Source organism: Pseudophryne corroboree, chromosome 3, assembly GCF_028390025.1.
Source record: "Pseudophryne corroboree isolate aPseCor3 chromosome 3, aPseCor3.hap2, whole genome shotgun sequence".
Taxonomy (NCBI): Eukaryota; Metazoa; Chordata; class Amphibia; order Anura; family Myobatrachidae; genus Pseudophryne; species Pseudophryne corroboree.
The window spans coordinates 5,711,893-5,730,716 of record NC_086446.1 but is presented as its reverse complement, the minus strand read 5'-3'; the positions used below and the strand labels follow the sequence as shown (position 1 = coordinate 5,730,716).

Genomic DNA, 18,824 nt, shown 5'->3' with positions numbered 1-18,824 from the left:
ATGTGACTGACTGCTAGTGTGATTGCTGACTTAATATAAATGATTGCCAGTTGATCTTCTGATCCTCAATGCAGGTGCATGGGTAGGGTCACATTGATATCACTTTAGAAAAGTAAGGTGGTTACAGTCACAAATTGTGTAGTACCCTGTGAAAGTGCTGGTTATTTATCATATCTAAGAGCGGCAAAGGTGTTGAGGGTACATTTACAGTAACACCTACACTCATATCTTGTTGTTTTGCAAAAACTGTATCATCCTCTATGATCTGGTACAGGATGGTTTATGTGTAAAATGGTTTGCTGTTTAGCATAATACATCCCTGATCTACATCAGGTATAGATAGACCTTGTCCAGTTTAGCTGAAAAGTTCATTCTTACAGCTTCAATACCAGGAATAGGGTGCACTATTAACCCATACATGCAGCTCACTACCCACAGTATATCCCCAACAGCTTCTCCAATAAGACAAGCAGATGAACCGAATGTAAATAAATCATCGACTTCACAGGCTACACAGGATATTCATCAGACGATGAAAGCTCTATATACTCCAGCATACGAAGAACAGGTAAAAGGTATCAGTTAAAATAATAAGCTTAATAAATGAGAGCAGAAAAAGCTAATTTGTCTATAGAGGCAGCAAAGCCTGGGTTCAAAATAAGGCACCTGTGTTTAAACGTCCCAAAAGGGCCTCCTCACGAGGGCAGAATTCAGGAAATAGGTTTGTGTTACACCCAATAAAATAGAATTCCCGGTAAATGGGATTCTAATATCTTTTTCCAGCTGGGGACTGTTTAAAATAGGGAAGTGCCTCCCAAAATAGATACGCATGTCATTGATAGTGCAAAAATCTATATGGCTTCTGTCGTCAAAAGAGAAATGGTTTTAAAAAACATATTGTCTTTGGGGCAGTCATAAGGCCAGCCATGACTTCACCTTGCAATCTGTAGCCAAACCACACTGGATAGGCCCAATCTCACTAGATCTTGGAAGCTAAGCAGTGTTGGGCCTAGTTAGTTCTTGGAGGGGAGACCACCTTGAAATATCAGGTGCTGTAGGTAAACAGGGCTGAGGTACTGGAAGACAGGTTTTCAGCGCCTGCAAGGGAGCAAGAATCCCATATAGCTCATATAGATACTAATCTTCTAGGGCATCAGCATTAACAATAGCTGCTTGCAGAGCAGTTTGGCTTACATACATGGAAAGCTGATTCAGAATCAAAGAAGGTTCTGGAAACTTTACCTTGACTGGAAGTTTCTGTTTGGGAAGGAGTTAACAGTTATTCTGGAGTCAGAAACAGACTCCAAGAAGGTCACGTTTCCTTCCACATATAACCCCAAACCTAGGGGTCCGGTTTCGGCCTTGTCAGTCATAAAGGAACGTTACAGCCCCAAGAGGGCCAGTTTCCAAACCAGAAGGGGGCCGACTTCTTCAGTTTGCACAGATCTGGTAGCAGTCTACAAACAGATGCCTGGGTGCAAGAAGCAGTATCTCTAGGTTATGCTTTCCCTTCTAGAAGCATCCGAAGGTTCTTCTGTTTCAGCCCGTCTCGGGTAGAGGCGTAGGCAAGGGATTTGCATGAAGCAGTTCAGAAATTGCTTTTGTCAGGAATAGTCATTCCGGTATCCCATGCACAATGGGGGTGGGGGGGGGGGGGGGGGGTTTGCTCCAACTTGGGTAAAAAAAAAAGGATCCTTCGTTCCATTCTCAATCTCAAAAATAAATAAATTTGGGTATCACTGTTCACATGGAGACATGGCACTCCATAGTTTGGTGGAGAGCCAGTAGATTAAATAGTATTCCTGGATAAGTCAGGAATCTAACCTTCAGGCTTCTATAGCACTGTCCATCAGTGTTATCTAAAGGTTTACCGTCCTTCAGCAACATTTCAGTTTTAGACCTTACCCTTTGGGTTAGCCACAGCCCCAGAGTATTTACCAAATTGATTAGGGCAGTTTATCTCTGCTAGCAGGGGATAAGGAAATTGCCATACCCTTGACCACCTTTTTATCCTGGCACAAATACACGGAAAGTTTTCTGTGCCATCTACAGCACAAAATAACACAGAGGCACGGGTGGTTCATAAATTGGAAAAATCATCTCTGGTTCCGTAACAACGGATGACTCACGGTGGGGCTGTACTGAATTCAAGTCTGCAGAAAATAGTTACCTCGGAACAAGATATCCAAGGTAAAGTTAGTGGAGTTGTTACATAATCAAACAATATCAATTCACGCAGCACTGCGAATTATGGGTTTGATGGTGAATAGACATGTGGAGTGTGCACAATTCCACTCAAGATCTCTCTAGCATCTGTTTCCATTTACAGCCGCATCACACTGGATATGCCCAATTTTAATTGATGTTAGAAGTTTGGCAGTGTTGGGCCTGGTTAAACTCTCTGATAAGAGACCACCTGTGAATACCAGGTGGTGTAGGTGGGCCAGATGGACAATAACCATCTACAGCCATACCACACTGGATATGCGCAATCTCACCTGATCTTGCAAGCTAAGCAGTGTGGGGCCTGGTTAGTGCTTGGATGGGAGAACACCTGGGAACACCAGGTGCTGTCCGTATAACACAAACAAGTACGTGGTACTGGCAGAAAAGGTAAGAAAGTCAGTAGCCTGGGGGCTACAGACATTCCATCTAGACAAGAGGACACCCTTTTGGATATCAGGTTGGGAGATCCTGACCACAAATGCCAGTCTTCGGGGCTGTGGGGGCCATTGTCCGGAAGATTATGATTCCGGGGACTGTGGGCCACAGAAGAAAGTTGCCTGCTAATAAACCTGTTAGCACTTCGGGCCAAATACTGGATCCTGATTCATGCACGGGACATTCCTAGAGGAAAACCGGTCCAGATCCACAGAGACAAGTAAATGGCACTAGTGTACCTCAACCTTCAAAGAGGAACATGCTGCTAAACAGCAAGGAACGACGTAAGTCACATACTAAAGTGTGCAGAACTCCATCTTCCAGCCTTGTCTGCTGTGTTTGTTTCAGGAGTCCTAAACTGAAGAGCAGATTTTCTCAGTCAACACGCCATTCACGTAAACGAATGGGCTTTGCACCCTAAAGTTGTTTTCAGACTCAGGTAGACAAGTGGGGTTGGCCAGATATAGATCTCATGGAGTCCCGTCTGAACAACAAAGAGCTCATAATCTGGTCAGAAACAAAGGATCGGGGAGTGATCTTTGTGGACGTCTTTTTAATGGGAATTTCATTTCACTGATGTGTTTTCTGAAATCATCCTGCTACCCAGGATAGGAGGCCGGGAGTCTAATAGCTCCGGCTTGGCCCAGAAGGCGTTGGTACACAGATCCGCAGAAAAAGTTGAATGCCATTTCTGTTTCCTCTACGCCCAGATCTACTAATGCAGGGTCCTTGTTATCATAGATATCTGGATCGAATGTCTGGACGGCGTGGCTCTTGAAGTCTATATCCTGAAGTCCAGAGGATTCTCACAGATGCTCAGAGCAAGGGAAACTTCCTTGGCTCATATTTATCACCAAATGTAGCAAACCTATATTCATTGGTGCAATGGAAGAGGCATGAACCTGAAATATTTCAGAGTTTCCAGGGTTCTAGCATTCCTTCAGGCAGAAATGGATAAAGGTTAGGGGTGGCTTCCATGAGACTGCAAGTGTCAGCATTTGACTGTATGGTTCCGAAAGAAAATTGTCAAATTGCAGGATGTGCGCACTTTTTCCAGGGAATGCTGCGCATTCAACCTCCTTTTATTCCTACTACAGTGCCTGGGGTTTTAAGTCTAGTCCTCAAAGCCCTTAAAGTTGCTCTGTTTGAACTACTGAAAAAAGTGGATTTTATGGTTGACAGCTAAAGTTCTCTTTCTGCTGACTATGGCATCAGCTAGAAGTGTGTCCGATTTAGAAGCACTGTCATGTTAATCTCCTTGTCTGATGTATTATCCAGATAAAATAGTTCTCAGAACTAGGCCTGGGTATATTCCTAAGGTGGGGTCTAGATTCCACCTTAATGAAGAAAATGTAGTCCCGGTTTTTTCAGAAATCGGGATTTTCTGCGGTAGATGCGTTGCTGGACGTAGTCCAGGCATTAAGGATCTACGTGGATCATACCAGTGCCATCAGAAAGACAGATTCTCTCTTCATCCTCTAAGGATTTCACAAGAGGGGATGGCCTGCGCTAAACAGACGCTAGCAAGATGTCTTCGAATTACGATTCCGGAAGCATATTCTCAAGCTGATCTCCCTGTTCCGGCTAATGTAAGGTATCCATATGGTCTTCCAATAACACATTTGTCACGTTTACATACAGAAAGGAGTGGTGATTACCTGCAGGAATAATCACCAATAATTTTTTCAAGTGACTGTGTGTGTGTATATATATATATATATATATATATATATATAATTTTGTATTCATTTTAGCCAAGATGTGACAACATGGCTGACAGGCAATATCCTGCATTTGACCCCAGTAGGCCAGGCTGGAAGAGATCTGCAGACCATAAAGTTGAGATTACATGTGCCTGACTGGACCATTGTAAAGGGGGATGACATTTCTACATCAAAAGCAGAGATTTGCAAGCTCTGGACATTGAGGGCTGATAAGGCCAATTTGTTTGTTGGGTCAAAAGAGGGGCTGTAAACAGACCAGGGATCCTGTTTCCTGGCTAATGTCATAAACCTCACTTTCTTTGAAAGAGATTCATACAGTACACCCCTTACCTCCCCCCTTGGCTGTTCCCAAGCACCAAGTTTGTTAAACCTGGTGTAGATACAGGCCAGCACAGAAGTGGTTAAAAATCCCAAGGGAGGGGGCCTGATGAAGCTGGAGACTATATCTGTCCCACTCATGAAAATAGGAGTTGTGATCTCTTGGGGACACAGCTAGTATGCTGGAGATGACCTGAGTTATTCTGTGAAGTCCCCCACGGCAGAAATATCCAATATTCGTTTGCATAAGTGAATTAAGGTTTCTGTAAGTGTTTTTATTTCCTTTTCATTTATTGAGTATTCTGTGTGTTTTTTTAAATATTGTTAATAATCTTTGTAACCTTTTTGTAACCAAAGCTCTGAAGTATTCTTGAAATGAAAATCCTAATTTTAGTTCTGATTTCTGAGTTCTGTTGTTCTTATGAACTCTAAGCCTGTGTGTGGCTCACGCCTACCTATTTTTCTAAGTATTGCAGTGTGTGTGTGACAGGTAAAGTTAAAGATGCCTGCAACGTCCGTAATACATTGAAAAGTCTTTGCTGGTGGCAGCTGAAAGTATTTAAGTAATCCCGTGTGTCAAAAGTGACCCCGTACGGCACATGTAGCAGTTCTCAAATTGGCATATTTGTGGAATTGGCCGGCAGCGTCGTCACAAAGTGGTGGCAAGCGGTGGGATGATAATTGTTTGTTTTTATCTAAGAACTTAAGTGAATGTGGTAATAATTCCGTGAGCGGAACATCCACTTCACCAGATTCAGAACTCAGCTTTATTATAATTTTAAAATCCACACAGTGAGTGGCAATCTCTGTTCCCCTCCCCATCTCTTGTTTTTCTTTTCTATCTGTTTATTTGGCAAAAGCTGAGGTCAAAGATGTCTGAGTATAAGCAAATGAGGAAGGATGACCTTGTGCAGCTGTGCGAGGACAGAGGAATCGCCAGGACAAAGGATCAGCTGATTCAGGCACTCCAAGAAGCCGACCAGAGGCAGGATGCGGAAAGGGATCAGACTGAGGACAATGCTGTTGGGGGAAATTCTCTGTCCCTAAATACTATGACAGATACTGGTACCATTGCTAGGAGGAGGTCGGAGCACTCTACTAGTTCCAGTGATGATAGTGCCTTGGACCAATATTTGCAAACTGCCCTCAAATATAGGAGGGATACGGATGATGTGACACCTCTACAGCTGATACAGCGATATCGCGAGGCTGAGGCGGCAGAGCGTAAAGCCGAACGAGAGGCTGCAGAGCGTCAGGCCGAACGTGAGTACCAGCTGGAGCTGGCGAGGCTCAGAGGCCAGAGTGCTGTTGGTGACCCGGGTAGGAAAAAGCCCCGGCATGATCAATTTCCGGTGTTGGAGAAAGATGGTGACCTGGATACTTTCTTTAGGAGCTTTGAAAAAACTTGCCGACAGTTTGCACTGGACACCAGTCAGTGGGCAAGCTATTTAACCCCAGGGCTGAGGGGAAAAGCCTTGGAAGCATTTGCAGACCTTCCCCAGGAGCAGGATGGTGATTATGCTGCAATCAAGAAAGCCTTGTTAAAGCATTTCAACATCATCCCTGAGGCTTACAGACAAAAGTTCAGAGACTCTAAGCATAGTCCCTCTGATACCTATGCAGGGCTGTTAGCGCAATTGTCAACCCGGTTGCATCAATGGGTTGAGGGCTTACAAGTGAAGCACTATGATAAACTGAAAGATTTCACACTCCAGGAGCAGTTCATCGCACTCTGCCCAGCTGAGGTAAAAGAGTGGGTCCTGGATCGGAACCCTAAGACATCCGAAGAGGCTGCCACCCTGGCAGACCAGTACACCGGCACCAGGGCTTCTGTGGCAAAGAAGAGCTGGGGAGTGCCAGGGCAAGTTGGGTGGAGAGAACGGAGACCCGGAGGATCACCCCCACGGTCCATTTCAATGAAACCAGTGGCTGCTGCATTTGTTGGGAGGGTGGGGGAAAAGCCTGTTTTGGCAAATGGCCGCAGGTGTTTTAATTGTGGTGAAGTGGGGCACCTCAGTCTTAGTTGCCCCAAAAAGAAGAAACTTCCCACGGGGGGTCTGGCCATGAAACCGGTGCCCGCCGTACTGTGTGTGGAAGGACCCGAGGAGAGACCACGTGACAATCTACAAGCCGTCCAGGTAGGACACAAGGTGGCGTTTGGGCTATTAGATTCGGGTGCTGATCTGACTCTCGTCCATTCAGCGCTGGTGGACCCCGGAGAACCTTATCCCGGGGAAGACTATTGCTGTACGGGGAGTGGGAGGGATCAACCCAGAGGTTCCTATGGCCCAAGTATTTCTGGACTGGGGGGTTGGAAGGGGTGTCCGGGACGTTGGGGTGCTGGACAATTTACCTGCCAGTGTGCTTCTGGGGACTGACCTGGGAAAGATGCGCACTGCCTATGTAACTGGAAGTGATGTTGTTGATGACACAGTATTGCCAGATAACCCTGCTTCCCCTCAGGTGACCCTTGCTGATCCGCACATGAATGCAAATATATGTGATGCTGAGGATGTTACCAACCAGTGTGTACTAGAATCTAATCCTTTGCACTTTCATAAGGCAGAAATGTGTCACAATGCCTGTCCTAATGTAGAAGTGTGTAATGTACCATTGGGTGAGGTGAATAATGTATGTAACCCAGAGTGTAAAACAATTCCCGTACTTGCAGTAATGACACGCAGAGCAGCAGCACAGAAAAGCTGTGATTTAACCCCTGCAGGTGGGGAGAGTGAATCCCAAGCAACTAATTCCCCTCCACCCCTCTCCCTCCCTACAGAAGTTGCAGGCTCAGATCCTGGCCAGGGGGAGTGGAGGCCATCACCTACTTTGTTCCCTCACACTGATCAGCTCATCAGAAGTGAGGCATTCAAAGCGGAGCAACAGACTGATCCTAGCTTGACCTCTGTGAGGGCACGGGTCAATGAGGCAAACTTGGGAACAAAATCAGAGAGGATTATTGTTAAAAAATGGTTTACTTTATCGAGAGTTCACTGTCTCAGATGTAAGTGAGAAAACAGGTCCTCGCAAACAGCTGGTTGTTCCCCAGACCTATAGGGAAGGGTTGCTGAATATAGCACATGAGATTCCCTTAGCAGGACATATGAGTCCGAAAAGAACCAATGCTCGTTTGAGGCCCAATTTTTTCTGGCCTATCATGGGGAAGGATGTAACCAATTACTGTCGCTCCTGCCATGCCTGTCAGATAGTTGGGAAATCTGGGGACGCATGCAAAGTACCTCTCATTCCATTACCAGTTATATCAGAACCATTTGCACGGGTTGGTGTTGATATTGTGGGGCCCCTAGCCATACCCAGCAGCTCAGGGAAAGAATACATTCTCACTGTGGTGGATTATGCCACGAGATACCCAGAAGCCGTAGCGCTCTCCTCAATCCGCGCAGATAAGGTAGCGGATGACGTCATAACTATTTTCTCTTACGTCCTAGAGGATGCTGGGGACTCCGTAAGGACCATGGGGATAGACGGGCTCCGATGGAGACATGGGCACTAAGAAAGAACTTTAGGTATGGGTGTGCACTGGCTCCTCCCTCTATGCCCCTCCTCCAGACCTCAGTTTAATACTGTGCCCAGAGGAGACTGGGTGCATTACAGGGAGCTCTCCTGAGTTTCCTGAAAAGAAAGTATTTTGTTAGGTTTTTTTATGTTCAGGGAGCTCTGCTGGCAACAGGCTCCCTGCAGCGAGGGACTGAGGGGAGAGAAGCAGCCCTACTTAAATGTTAGGCTCTGTTTCTTAGGCTACTGGACACCATTAGCTCCAGAGGGAACGGAACGCAGGTCTCACCCTCGCCGTTCGTACCGGAACCGCGCCGCTGTCCTCCTCGCAGAGCCAGAAGATAGAAGCCGGGTGAGTATGTGAAGAAAGAAGACTTCAGAGGCGGCAGAAGACTTCTGATCTCCATTGAGGAAACGCGCAGCGGTAACGCTGCGCGCCATTGCTCCCACACAACACACACAGGCAGGCACTGTAAGGGTGCAGAGAGCAGGGGGGGGTGCCCTGGGCAGCAATAAGGACCTCCAAATCTGGCTAAAATGATATATACAGGCTGGGCACTATATATAAGAGATCCCCTGCCAGTTTTTTTGAAAATTACAGCGGGACCGAAGCCCGCCGCTGAGGGGGCGGAGCTTGTTCCTCAGCACTCACCAGCGCAATTTCTCCACAGCACCGCTGAGAGGAAGCTCCACGGACTCTCCCCTGCTTCCACGGTGAAACAGGGTTTTAAAGAAGGGGGGGGGCACATAATTTGGCGCAGATAAAGATTACAGCACTATTTGGGTAAACATATTGTGTTTTTTCCTGGGTCATTAGCGCTGGGTGTGTGCTGACATACTCTCTCTCTGTCTCTCCAAAGGGCCTTGTGGGGGAACTGTCTTCAAATAAGAGGATTCCCTGAGTGTGTGGTGTGTCGGTACGCGTGTGTCGGCATGTCTGAGGTAGAAGGCTCTCCTAGGGAGGAGGTGGAGCTAATGAGTGTGGTGTTTCCGTCGGCAACACCGACACCTGACTGGTTGGAAAAGCTGAGTCCAGGGAATGTACAGGGAGTCAAGCCCTGCCTGCCCCTATGTCGCAGGGTCTCAAAAGCGCCCGCTATCCCAAATAGTAGACACTAATACCGACACGGATTCTGACTCCAGTGTCGATTATGATGATGCAAAGTTGCAGCCAAAATTGGCAAAAAGTATTCAATATATGATTATTGCAATAAAGGATGTACTGCATATCACAGAGGACCCCCCTGTCCCTGACACGAGGGTACACATGTATAAGGGAAAGAAACCTGAGGTAACCTTTCCCCCATCTCATGAGCTGAATGAGTTATTTGAAAAAGCTTGGGAATCTCCAGACAAGAAACTGCAGATTCCCAAAAGGATTCTTATGGCGTATCCTTTCCCGGCAAAGGACAGGATACGGTGGGAATCCTCACCAAGGGTGGACAAAGCATTGACACGCTTATCCAAAAAGGTAGCGCTGCCATCCCAAGATACGGCAACCCTCAGGGATCCTGCTGATCGCAAGCAGACTACATTGAAGTCCATTTACACACATTCTGGAACCTTACTCAGACCGGCGATAGCGTCGGCTTGGGTTTGTAGCGCTGTAGCAGCGTGGACAGATACCTTATCGGCGGACATTGATACCCTGGATAAGGATACCATTTTATTGACCCTGGGTCATATTAAAGATGCTGTCTTATATATGAGGGATGCTCAAAGAGACATTGGCCTACTGGGTTCTAGAGTCAACGCTATGGCAATTTCTGCTAGACGAGTCCTATGGAACCGGCAATGGACAGGTGATGCTGACTCAAAGAGGCATATGGAGGTTTTATTTTACAAGGGTGAGGAATTGTTTGGGGAAGGTCTCTCGGACCTGGTTTCCACAGCTACGGCAGGTAAATCAAATTTTTTGCCTTATATTCCCTCACAGCCTAAGAAAGCACCGCAGTATCAGATGCAGTCCTTTCGGTCGCATAAGTCCAGAAGAGGTAGGGGCTCCTCCTTCCTTGCCAGAGGTAAGGGTAGAGGAAAGAGAACGCCTGCTTTGGCTAGTTCCCAGGAGCAGAAGTCCTCCCCGGCCTCTACAAAATCCACTGCATGACACTGGGGCTCCGCTGAGGGAGTCCGCCCCAGTGGGGGCACGTCTTCGACTTTTCAGCCACATCTGGGTTCACTCACAGGTGGATCCCTGGGCAATAGAAATTGTTTCCCAGGGTTACAAGCTGGAATTCGAGGAGGTGCCTCCTCGCCGGTTTTTGAAATCGGCCCTGCCAGCTTCTCCCCCAGACAGGGAGATAGTTTTAAATGCAATTCACAAATTGTGTCTTCAGCAGATGGTGGTCAAAGTTCCCCTGCTTCAACAAGGGAGGGGGTATTACTCAACCCTGTTTGTAGTCCCGAAACCGGACGGTTCGGTCAGACCCATTTTAAATTTAAAATCCTTGAACCTATACTTGAAAAGGTTCAAGTTCAAGATGGAATCGCTCAGAGCGGTCATCGCCAGCCTAGAAGGGGGGGATTTTATGGTATCCCTGGACATAAAGGATGCATACCTTCATGTTCCCATATATCCACCTCATCGTGCGTACCTGAGATTTGCGGTACAGGATTGTCATTACCAATTTCAGACGTTGCCATTTGGGCTTTCCACGGCCCTGAGGATTTTCACCAAGGTAATGGCGGAAATGATGGTGCTCCTGCGCAAGCAGTGTGTCACAATTATCCCGTACTTGGACGATCTCCTCATAAAAGCGAGATCACGAGAGCAGTCGTTGAACAGCGTGTCACTTTCACTGAAGGTGTTACAGCAACACGGCTGGATTCTCAATATCCCGAAGTCGCAGTTGGTTCCTACGACTCGTTTGACCTTCTTAGGCATGATTCTGGATACGGACCAGAAAAGGGTTTATCTTCTTATAGAAAAAGCCCAGGAACTCATGACTCTGGTCAGGGGCATATTGAAGCCAAAACAGGTGTCAGTGCATCACTGCACTCGAGTCCTGGGAAAGATGGTGGCGTCTTACGAGGCCATTCCCTTCGGCAGGTTCCATGCGAGGACTTTCCAATGGGACCTACTGGACAAGTGGTCCGGGTCACATCTACAGATTCATCAGTTGATCACCCTGTCCCCCAGGGCCAGGGTATCTCTCCTGTGGTGGCTGCTGAGTGCTCACCTTCTGGAGGGTCGCAGGTTCGGCATTCAGGACTGGATTCTGGTAACCACGGACGCGAGCCTCCGAGGTTGGGGAGCAGTCACACAGGGAAGAAACTTCCAAGGTCTTTGGTCAAGCCAGGAGACTTGTCTTCACATCAAAATCCTGGAGCTGAGGGACATATACAACGCCCTTCGTCAAGCGGAGACTTTGCTTCGCGAACTACCGATTCAGATTCAGTCAGACAACATCACCGCAGTGGCTCATGTAAACCGACAGGGCGGCACAAGGAGCAGAGTGGCAATGGCGGAAGCCACCAGGATTCTTCACTGGGCAGAAAATCATGTAAGCGCACTGTCCGCAGTGTTCATTCCGGGAGTGGACAACTGGGAAGCAGACTTCTTCAGCAGAGACGATCTACATCCAGGAGAGTGGGGACTTCATCAGGAAGTCTTCGCACAGATTGCAAGTCAGTGGGGACTGCCCCAGATAGACATGATGGCGTCCCTCCTCAACAAAAAACTAAAGAGGTATTGCGCCAGATCAAGAGACCCTCTGGCGGTGGCAGTGGACGCCCTGGTGACTCCATGGGTGTTCCAGTCGGTCTATGTGTTTCCTCCTCTTCCTCTCATCCCCAAGGTGTTGAGAATAATAAGAAAAAGAGGAGTACAGACAATTCTTATTGTTCCAGATTGGCCGCGAAGGGCCTGGTATCCGGATCTGCAGGAAATGCTCACAGAAGATCCGTGGCCTCTTCCTCTAAGACAGGACCTGTTACAACAGGGGCCCTGTCTGTTCCAAGACTTACCACGGCTGCATTTGATGGCATGGTGGTTGAATGCCGGATCCTAGCGGAAAAGGGCATTCCAGATGAGGTCATTCCTACTCTGATAAAGGCTAGGAAGGACGTGACAGCTAAACATTATCACAGTATATGGCGGAAGTATGTTGCTTGGTGTGAGGCCAGGAATGCTCCTATGGAAGAATTCCATCTGGGCCGTTTCCTCCACTTCCTACAAACTGGAGTGAATTTGGGCCTAAAATTAGGCTCCATTAAGGTTCAGATTTCGGCCCTATCCATTTTCTTTCAGAAGGAATTAGCTTCTCTCCCAGAAGTACAGACTGCATATTCAGCCTCCTTTTGTGCCTCCGGTGGATCCTTGGGACCTTAATGTGTTAAGTCGCACTGGTTTGAACCACTTAAAACGGTGGAATTAAAATATCTCACTTGGAATGTGGTCATGTTGTTAGCCTTGGCTTTGGCTAAGCGAGTGTCGGAGTTGGCGGCTTTGTCTCATAAAAGCCCCTATCTGGTTTTCCATATGGATAGAGCGGAATTGCGGACTCGTCCTCAATTCTTGCCTAAGGTGGTTTCATCTTTTCATATGAACCAATCTATTGTGGTGCCTGTGGCTACGCAAGACTTGGAGGATTCAGAGTCCCTTGATGTGGTCAGGACTTTGAAAACTTACGTTGCCAGAACGGCTCGAGTCAGAAAAACAGAAGCACTGTTTGTCCTGTATGCGGCCAACAAAGTTGGCGCTCCTGCTTCTAAGCAGACTATTGCTCGCTGGATCTGTAACATGATTCAGCAGGCTCATTCTACGGCTGGATTGCCATTACCAAAATCGGTAAAGGCCCATTCCACTAGGAAGGTGGGCTCTTCTTGAGCGGCTGCCTGGGGGGTCTCGGCATTACAACTGTGCCGAGCTGCTACTTGGTCGGGTTCAAACACCTTTGCAAAGTTCTACAAGTTTGATACCCTGGCTGAGGAGGACCTCCTCTTTGCTCAGTCGGTACTGCAGAGTCATCCGCACTCTCCCTCCCGTTTGTGAGCTTTGGTATAATCCCCATGGTCATTACGGAGTCCCCAGCATCCTCTAGGATGTAAGAGAAAATAAGATTTTAAACCTACCGGTAAATCTTTTTCTCCTAGTCCGTAGAGGATGCTGGGCACCCGTCCCAAGTGCGGACTACTTCTGCAAGACGTGTATATAGTTTTTGCTTACATAAGGGTTATGTTACAGTTTTGATCAGTCTCGGACTGATGCTGTGTTGTTTCATACTGTTAACTGGTTCGTATATCCCAAGTTATACGGTGTGGATGGTGTGGGCTGGTATGAATCTTGCCCTTGGATTGACAAAAATCCTTTCCTCGTACTGTCCGTCTCCTCTGGGCACAGTTTCTCTAACTGAGGTCTGGAGGAGGGGCATAGAAGGAGGAGCCAGTGCACACCCATACCTAAAGTTCTTTCTTAGTGCCCATGTCTCCTGCGGAGCCCGTCTATCCCCATGGTCCTTACGGAGTCCCCAGCATCCTCTACGGACTAGGAGAAAAAGATTTACCGGTAGGTTTAAAATCTTATTTTCTCCAGGGTGGGGTTCCCACAGGAGATGCTAACTGACCAGGGTACCCAGTTCGTGTCCAACCTCATGCAGAGTCTCTGTAAGAAGATGCAGGTGGATCACCACATTACCTCAGCCTATCACCCCCAAACGAATGGTCTCTGTGAATGTTTCCATAGCACCCTAAAACAGATGCTGAGGACTTTTGTTGAATCCCAGTGAAGAGACTGGGAGAGGTTCTTGCCGCACCTCCTCTTTGCATATCGGAAGATACCCCAAGAGTCCACGGGTTTCTCCACCTTTGAACTCCTGTACGGGCGCCGGGTATGTGGGCCCTGGATTTGATTAGGCAAGAGTGGGAAGGGAAATTGGTATCCCCTTAAACATCAGTAGTGCACTATGTGGTACAATTCAGGGAGAAAATGCAGTCCCTAATGGAGATGGCGCAGAGCAACCTGAAGACTGCACAGACAAAGCAAAAGCAGTGGTATGACCGCAACTCCGGAGAGCGCGTATTTGAGGTGGGGCAAAAGGTCTTAGCTCTGATCCCTATGCGGCAGAACAAGCTACAGGCTGCCTGGGAGGGCTCCTACACTATAGTACAGCGTGTCAAAGATGTCAAGTATGTAGTGGAAAGAGGGGAGGGTCGTAAGAGGCAGAAGAAGCCTTATCATGACAGGGGGGCTTGTGTGTTCGCTGTTTGTAGCTTGCCTGAGGATGACCAGGAACCTGATCCCTTGCTGGATTTGGCTGCTGCGGCTAAAGGGGGGCGGTCCCTTTCAGATGTCCCCTTCGGTGATGAATTGTCTAAGGTACAGTTAGAACAGCTCGCTGACACACTGCGGCCCCTCGAGTTGCATTTCACAGGGAGGCCTGGGAAAACACTTGGTCACACATCATGTAGCTACTGGTAACCAGACCCCCCTCCGACAGCCAGCATATCGTGCCTCCCCAGCAGTGCTAGAGGCAATGAAGAGGGAGATTGATGAGATGCTGCAACCAGGGGTGATTCAACGGTCTCACAGTTCCTGGGCTGCCCCAGTCGTACTGGTCCCAAAGAAATGTGGGGGCACTCGCTTCTGTGTAGACTATAGACGGTTAAATGACGCCACTGTGTTTGATGCCTATCCCATGCCCAGGATAGATGAACTACTAGATCAGCTTGCCCAGGCACGTTACATCACTATCATGGATCTCAGTAGGGGGTACTGGCAGATCCCACTGTCACCTGAGGCCCGTGAGCGGTCCGCATTTATCACACCATTCGAGCTGTTCGAGTTTATGGTCATGCCCTTTGGTATGAAGAATGCCCCTGCGTCCTTTCAGCGCCTGGTTAATGATCTGCTGGAAGGCCCGGAGGGACACGCAGTTGCCTACCTGGATGACATTGCGGTGTTCAGCCAGACCTGGGAGGAACACCTGATCCATCTGAATAGTGTGCTAAGTAAAATCACTGGGGCCGGGTTAACGATTAAACCAGAGAAATGTCAGCTTGGCATGAGGGAGGTGCAATATCTAGGGCACCGTGTTGGAGGGGGTACCCTCCATCCAGTGCCGGACAAAGTAGAGGCTATAACTGCGTGGCCTACCCCAAAGACAAAAAAGCAAGTCATGTCCTTTCTAGGTACTGCAGGGTATTACAGAAAATGTATACCCCACTATAGCACGCTGGCCAAACCACTGACCGACTTGACCAAAAAGAAATTACCCCAAGTGGTCAAGTGGACAGAGGACTGTAAGAAGGCCTTTTTAGCACTGAAATCTGCCTTAGCCAACTCACCTATGCTGCAGGCCCCAGATTTCAGAAAGAGGTTCATTGTACAAACGGATGCCTCTAATTATGGTCTAGGCGCTGTGCTCAGCCAGGTCAATGAGAAAGGGGAAGAGCATCCTATAATTTTCCTAAGTAAAACATTACTTCCTCGTGAAGTTGCCTATGCCACCATTGAAAAGGAATGTTTGGCGATTGTGTGGTCTCTCCAAAAGCTACAGCCGTATCTGTATGGACGAGACTTCACAATAATAACTGATAATAACCCACTCGTATGGCTTAATAGAGTTTCTGGAGACAATGGGAAACTCCTCAGATGGAGTCTCACCTTGCAGCAGTATAACTTTACCACCCAGCACAGAAAGGGTTCTCAACACACTAATGCAGATGGTTTATCACGGCAGGGTGAACAAGTGGTCAGTAACGCAGCAATGAGTCGGTGACGTGGGTCACCGCCCCTTGTGCGCCATTTGCCGGGGGAGATGTCACGTTTACATACAGAAAGGAGGGTCGCAAATTATATGTGATCTAAGGTGTGGTTATTACCTGCAGGAATAATCACCAATAATGTTTTCAAGTGACTGTATATATATATATATAATTTTGTATTCATTTTAGCCGAGATGTGACAACATGGCTGACAGGCAATATCCTGCATTTGACCCCAGTAGGCCAGGCTTTGAGAGATCTGCAGACCATAAAGTTGAGAAGACATGTGCCTGACTGGACCATTGTAAAGGGGGATGACATTTCTACATCAAAAGCAGAGATTTGCAAGCTCTGGACATTGAGGGCTGATAAGGCCAGTTTGTTTGTTGGGTCAGCAGAGCGGCTGTAAACAGACCAGGCATCCTGTTTCCTGGCTAATGTCATACACCTCACTTTCTTTGAAAGAGATTCATACAGTACACCCCTTACCTCCCCCCTTGGCTGTTGCCAAGCACCAAGTATGTAAAACCTGATGTAGATACAGTCCAGCACAGAAGTTGTTAAAAATCCCAAGGGAGGGGGCCTGATGAAGCTGGAGACTATGTCTGTCCCACTATGAAAATAGGAGTTGTGATCTTTTGGGGACACAGCTAGTATGCTGGAGATGACCTGAGTTATTCTGTGAAGTCCCCCACGGCAGAAATATCCAATATTCGTTTGCATAAGTGAATTAAGGTTTCTGTAAGTTTTTTTTTATTTCCTTTTCATTTATTGAGATTGCTGTATTCTGTGTGTGTTTTTTAAAATATTCTTAATAATCTTTGTAACCTTTTTTGTAACCAAAGCTCTGAATTATTCTTGAAATGAAAATCCTAATTTTAGTTCTGATTTCTGTTGTTCTAATGAACTCCAAGCCTGTGTGTGGCTCACGCCTACCTATTTTTCTAAGTATTGCAGTGTGTGTGTGACAGGTAAAGCTAAAGACGCCTGCAACGTCCGTAATACATTGAAATGTCTTTGCTGGTGGCAGCTGAAAGTATTTAAGTAATCCCGTGTGTCAAAAGTGACCCCGTACGTCGCATGTGGCAGTTCTCAAATTGGCATATTTGTGGAATTGGCCGGCAGCATCGTCACAACATTCATTAGACATTATGCCTTGGATACTTTTGCCTCTCATGATGCTGAATTCGGGCGTAAGGTTCTCCTGTCCAATCAGGAGCGTCCCCACCACTAACAATTGCTTTGGGAAGTCCCATTGTTATCCTGTGGATAACCTGTGGACCCTGCAGGAGAAATATACGTTATGGTAAGAACTTACCGTTGATAACGGTATTTCTCCTATGTCCACAGATTTCCACAGGGATCCCACCCTGACACACCTGATTTGAGGATCTTTATACTCAATAAACCTCTTCCTTCTTGTACGAAAGGGTGTGCATGTGTGTTCTTCTCGCCTGCTAAAGGTTCTACATACTGCTCCTGCCTAAATGCTTTGGAATTCAACTAATTTGCCTGAGTCAGTGGGCGGGGATATATGGACTGGCCCGTTGCATCCTGGGAGGACTGAAAGCTTGTGATCGTTTGGTGCCAATCTGCTGTCGCTCCATCATATCCCATTGTTATCCTGTGGAAACCTGTGGACATAGGAGAAATATGAACACTTTCGGTGTTTATTTTGCACAGCAAGTCACCTCATAACAAGTTACATCCATATGCAGTCGGTATTACAGGCAGTAGCATACAGGCACTCAGGCATACAGGCATAGCAGTCTCTTGATATGCTCCAGTGGTCCCTAATCTAACCCACACAACCCGTCCTATCACTTGGGTAGCTATTCCACCATCAAGAGCAAGGTGACTCTGCCCTGGAAACCCTTATATCAGGAAATCCCAGGTGCTGCTGATTACACACCTGGGAGTCTGCTACTGCTTCCAAAACCTGGTCTGGATCCCCCACATTACTTTCAAAATGCTGTCTCTGCCACACTATATATATATATATATATATATACATACACACACACATAATTGTAACAAGCGACCCTCCACCAGACAAGACGCTGACACAGTTGTATGGAAGAAATGCAGACCGTTTATTTCCACAGCATAGTAAACAGACTGATTCACAGCAAGTTTCAATGGGCACCTTAATTAGACTCCAGTTCACAAACATCATGTACACACTCTCAGGCTCCCTGTCTCTAACCCACAGACCCGCCCTCTATCACCTGGCCACTTGTTGGCATCAGGAGCCTGAGCCCTCGCCCTAACGAGGTGTATAAAAGTGTGGCACAGGTGTGCCTGATTGCTGGGAGCGCTGCTCCAATACCTGGAACGGACCTGCATGGATGGGATCTCATGTACGAAATTGCCGGGTATTTCTGTGTATCACCAGCAATACAATACTATCATTTCTAACTGCCAGATGATCTTTGACACAACATTAAAGAGACATCCTGCTGCGTCCCAACACCTCCCTGGGCTTCCTCTTGGTCCAGCCCTAAACCCAGGTCGCCTTAGCCTGGTGCACCAGAACTGTTGTGCCCTGTCCTGCAGACACCCGGGGTGGCATCCGGACAGGACTGCCACAATATATATATATTAAAGCTCAACGGAATTTCTGCACTATATAAGAAACTGTTATTTATATATATATATATATATATATATATATATATATATAATCAAACAATGATGTCGGCACTTGCATGACTGACCAAAGATATGTCGCTCCGGTGCCCTCCATGAAGTGGAACTCCAACCTACACACAGATAAATGGGCGGCACTCATGAGACTTCCAAACGAAGAATAAATAGACGGACAGCGTCACGGTGTTCAACGTTTCAGTCTATTGTCAGACTTTTTTCAAGAACAAGTGTATAACATCAGTGAACATACCT

The 18,824-nt window shown here is 47.2% G+C and overlaps 1 protein-coding gene and 2 pseudogenes across 2 annotated transcripts in view; all 3 read left to right on the top strand.

Annotated features, from left to right (window-relative positions):
• LOC135054499 (zinc finger protein 585A-like) overlaps positions 1-18,824 on the top strand; it is a 108,111-nt gene that overhangs the window by 48,200 nt on the left and 41,087 nt on the right. The window lies entirely within an intron of this gene.
• LOC134898168 (5S ribosomal RNA) lies at positions 943-1,061 on the top strand (annotated as a pseudogene).
• On the top strand, positions 2,461-2,579 carry LOC134896046 (5S ribosomal RNA; annotated as a pseudogene).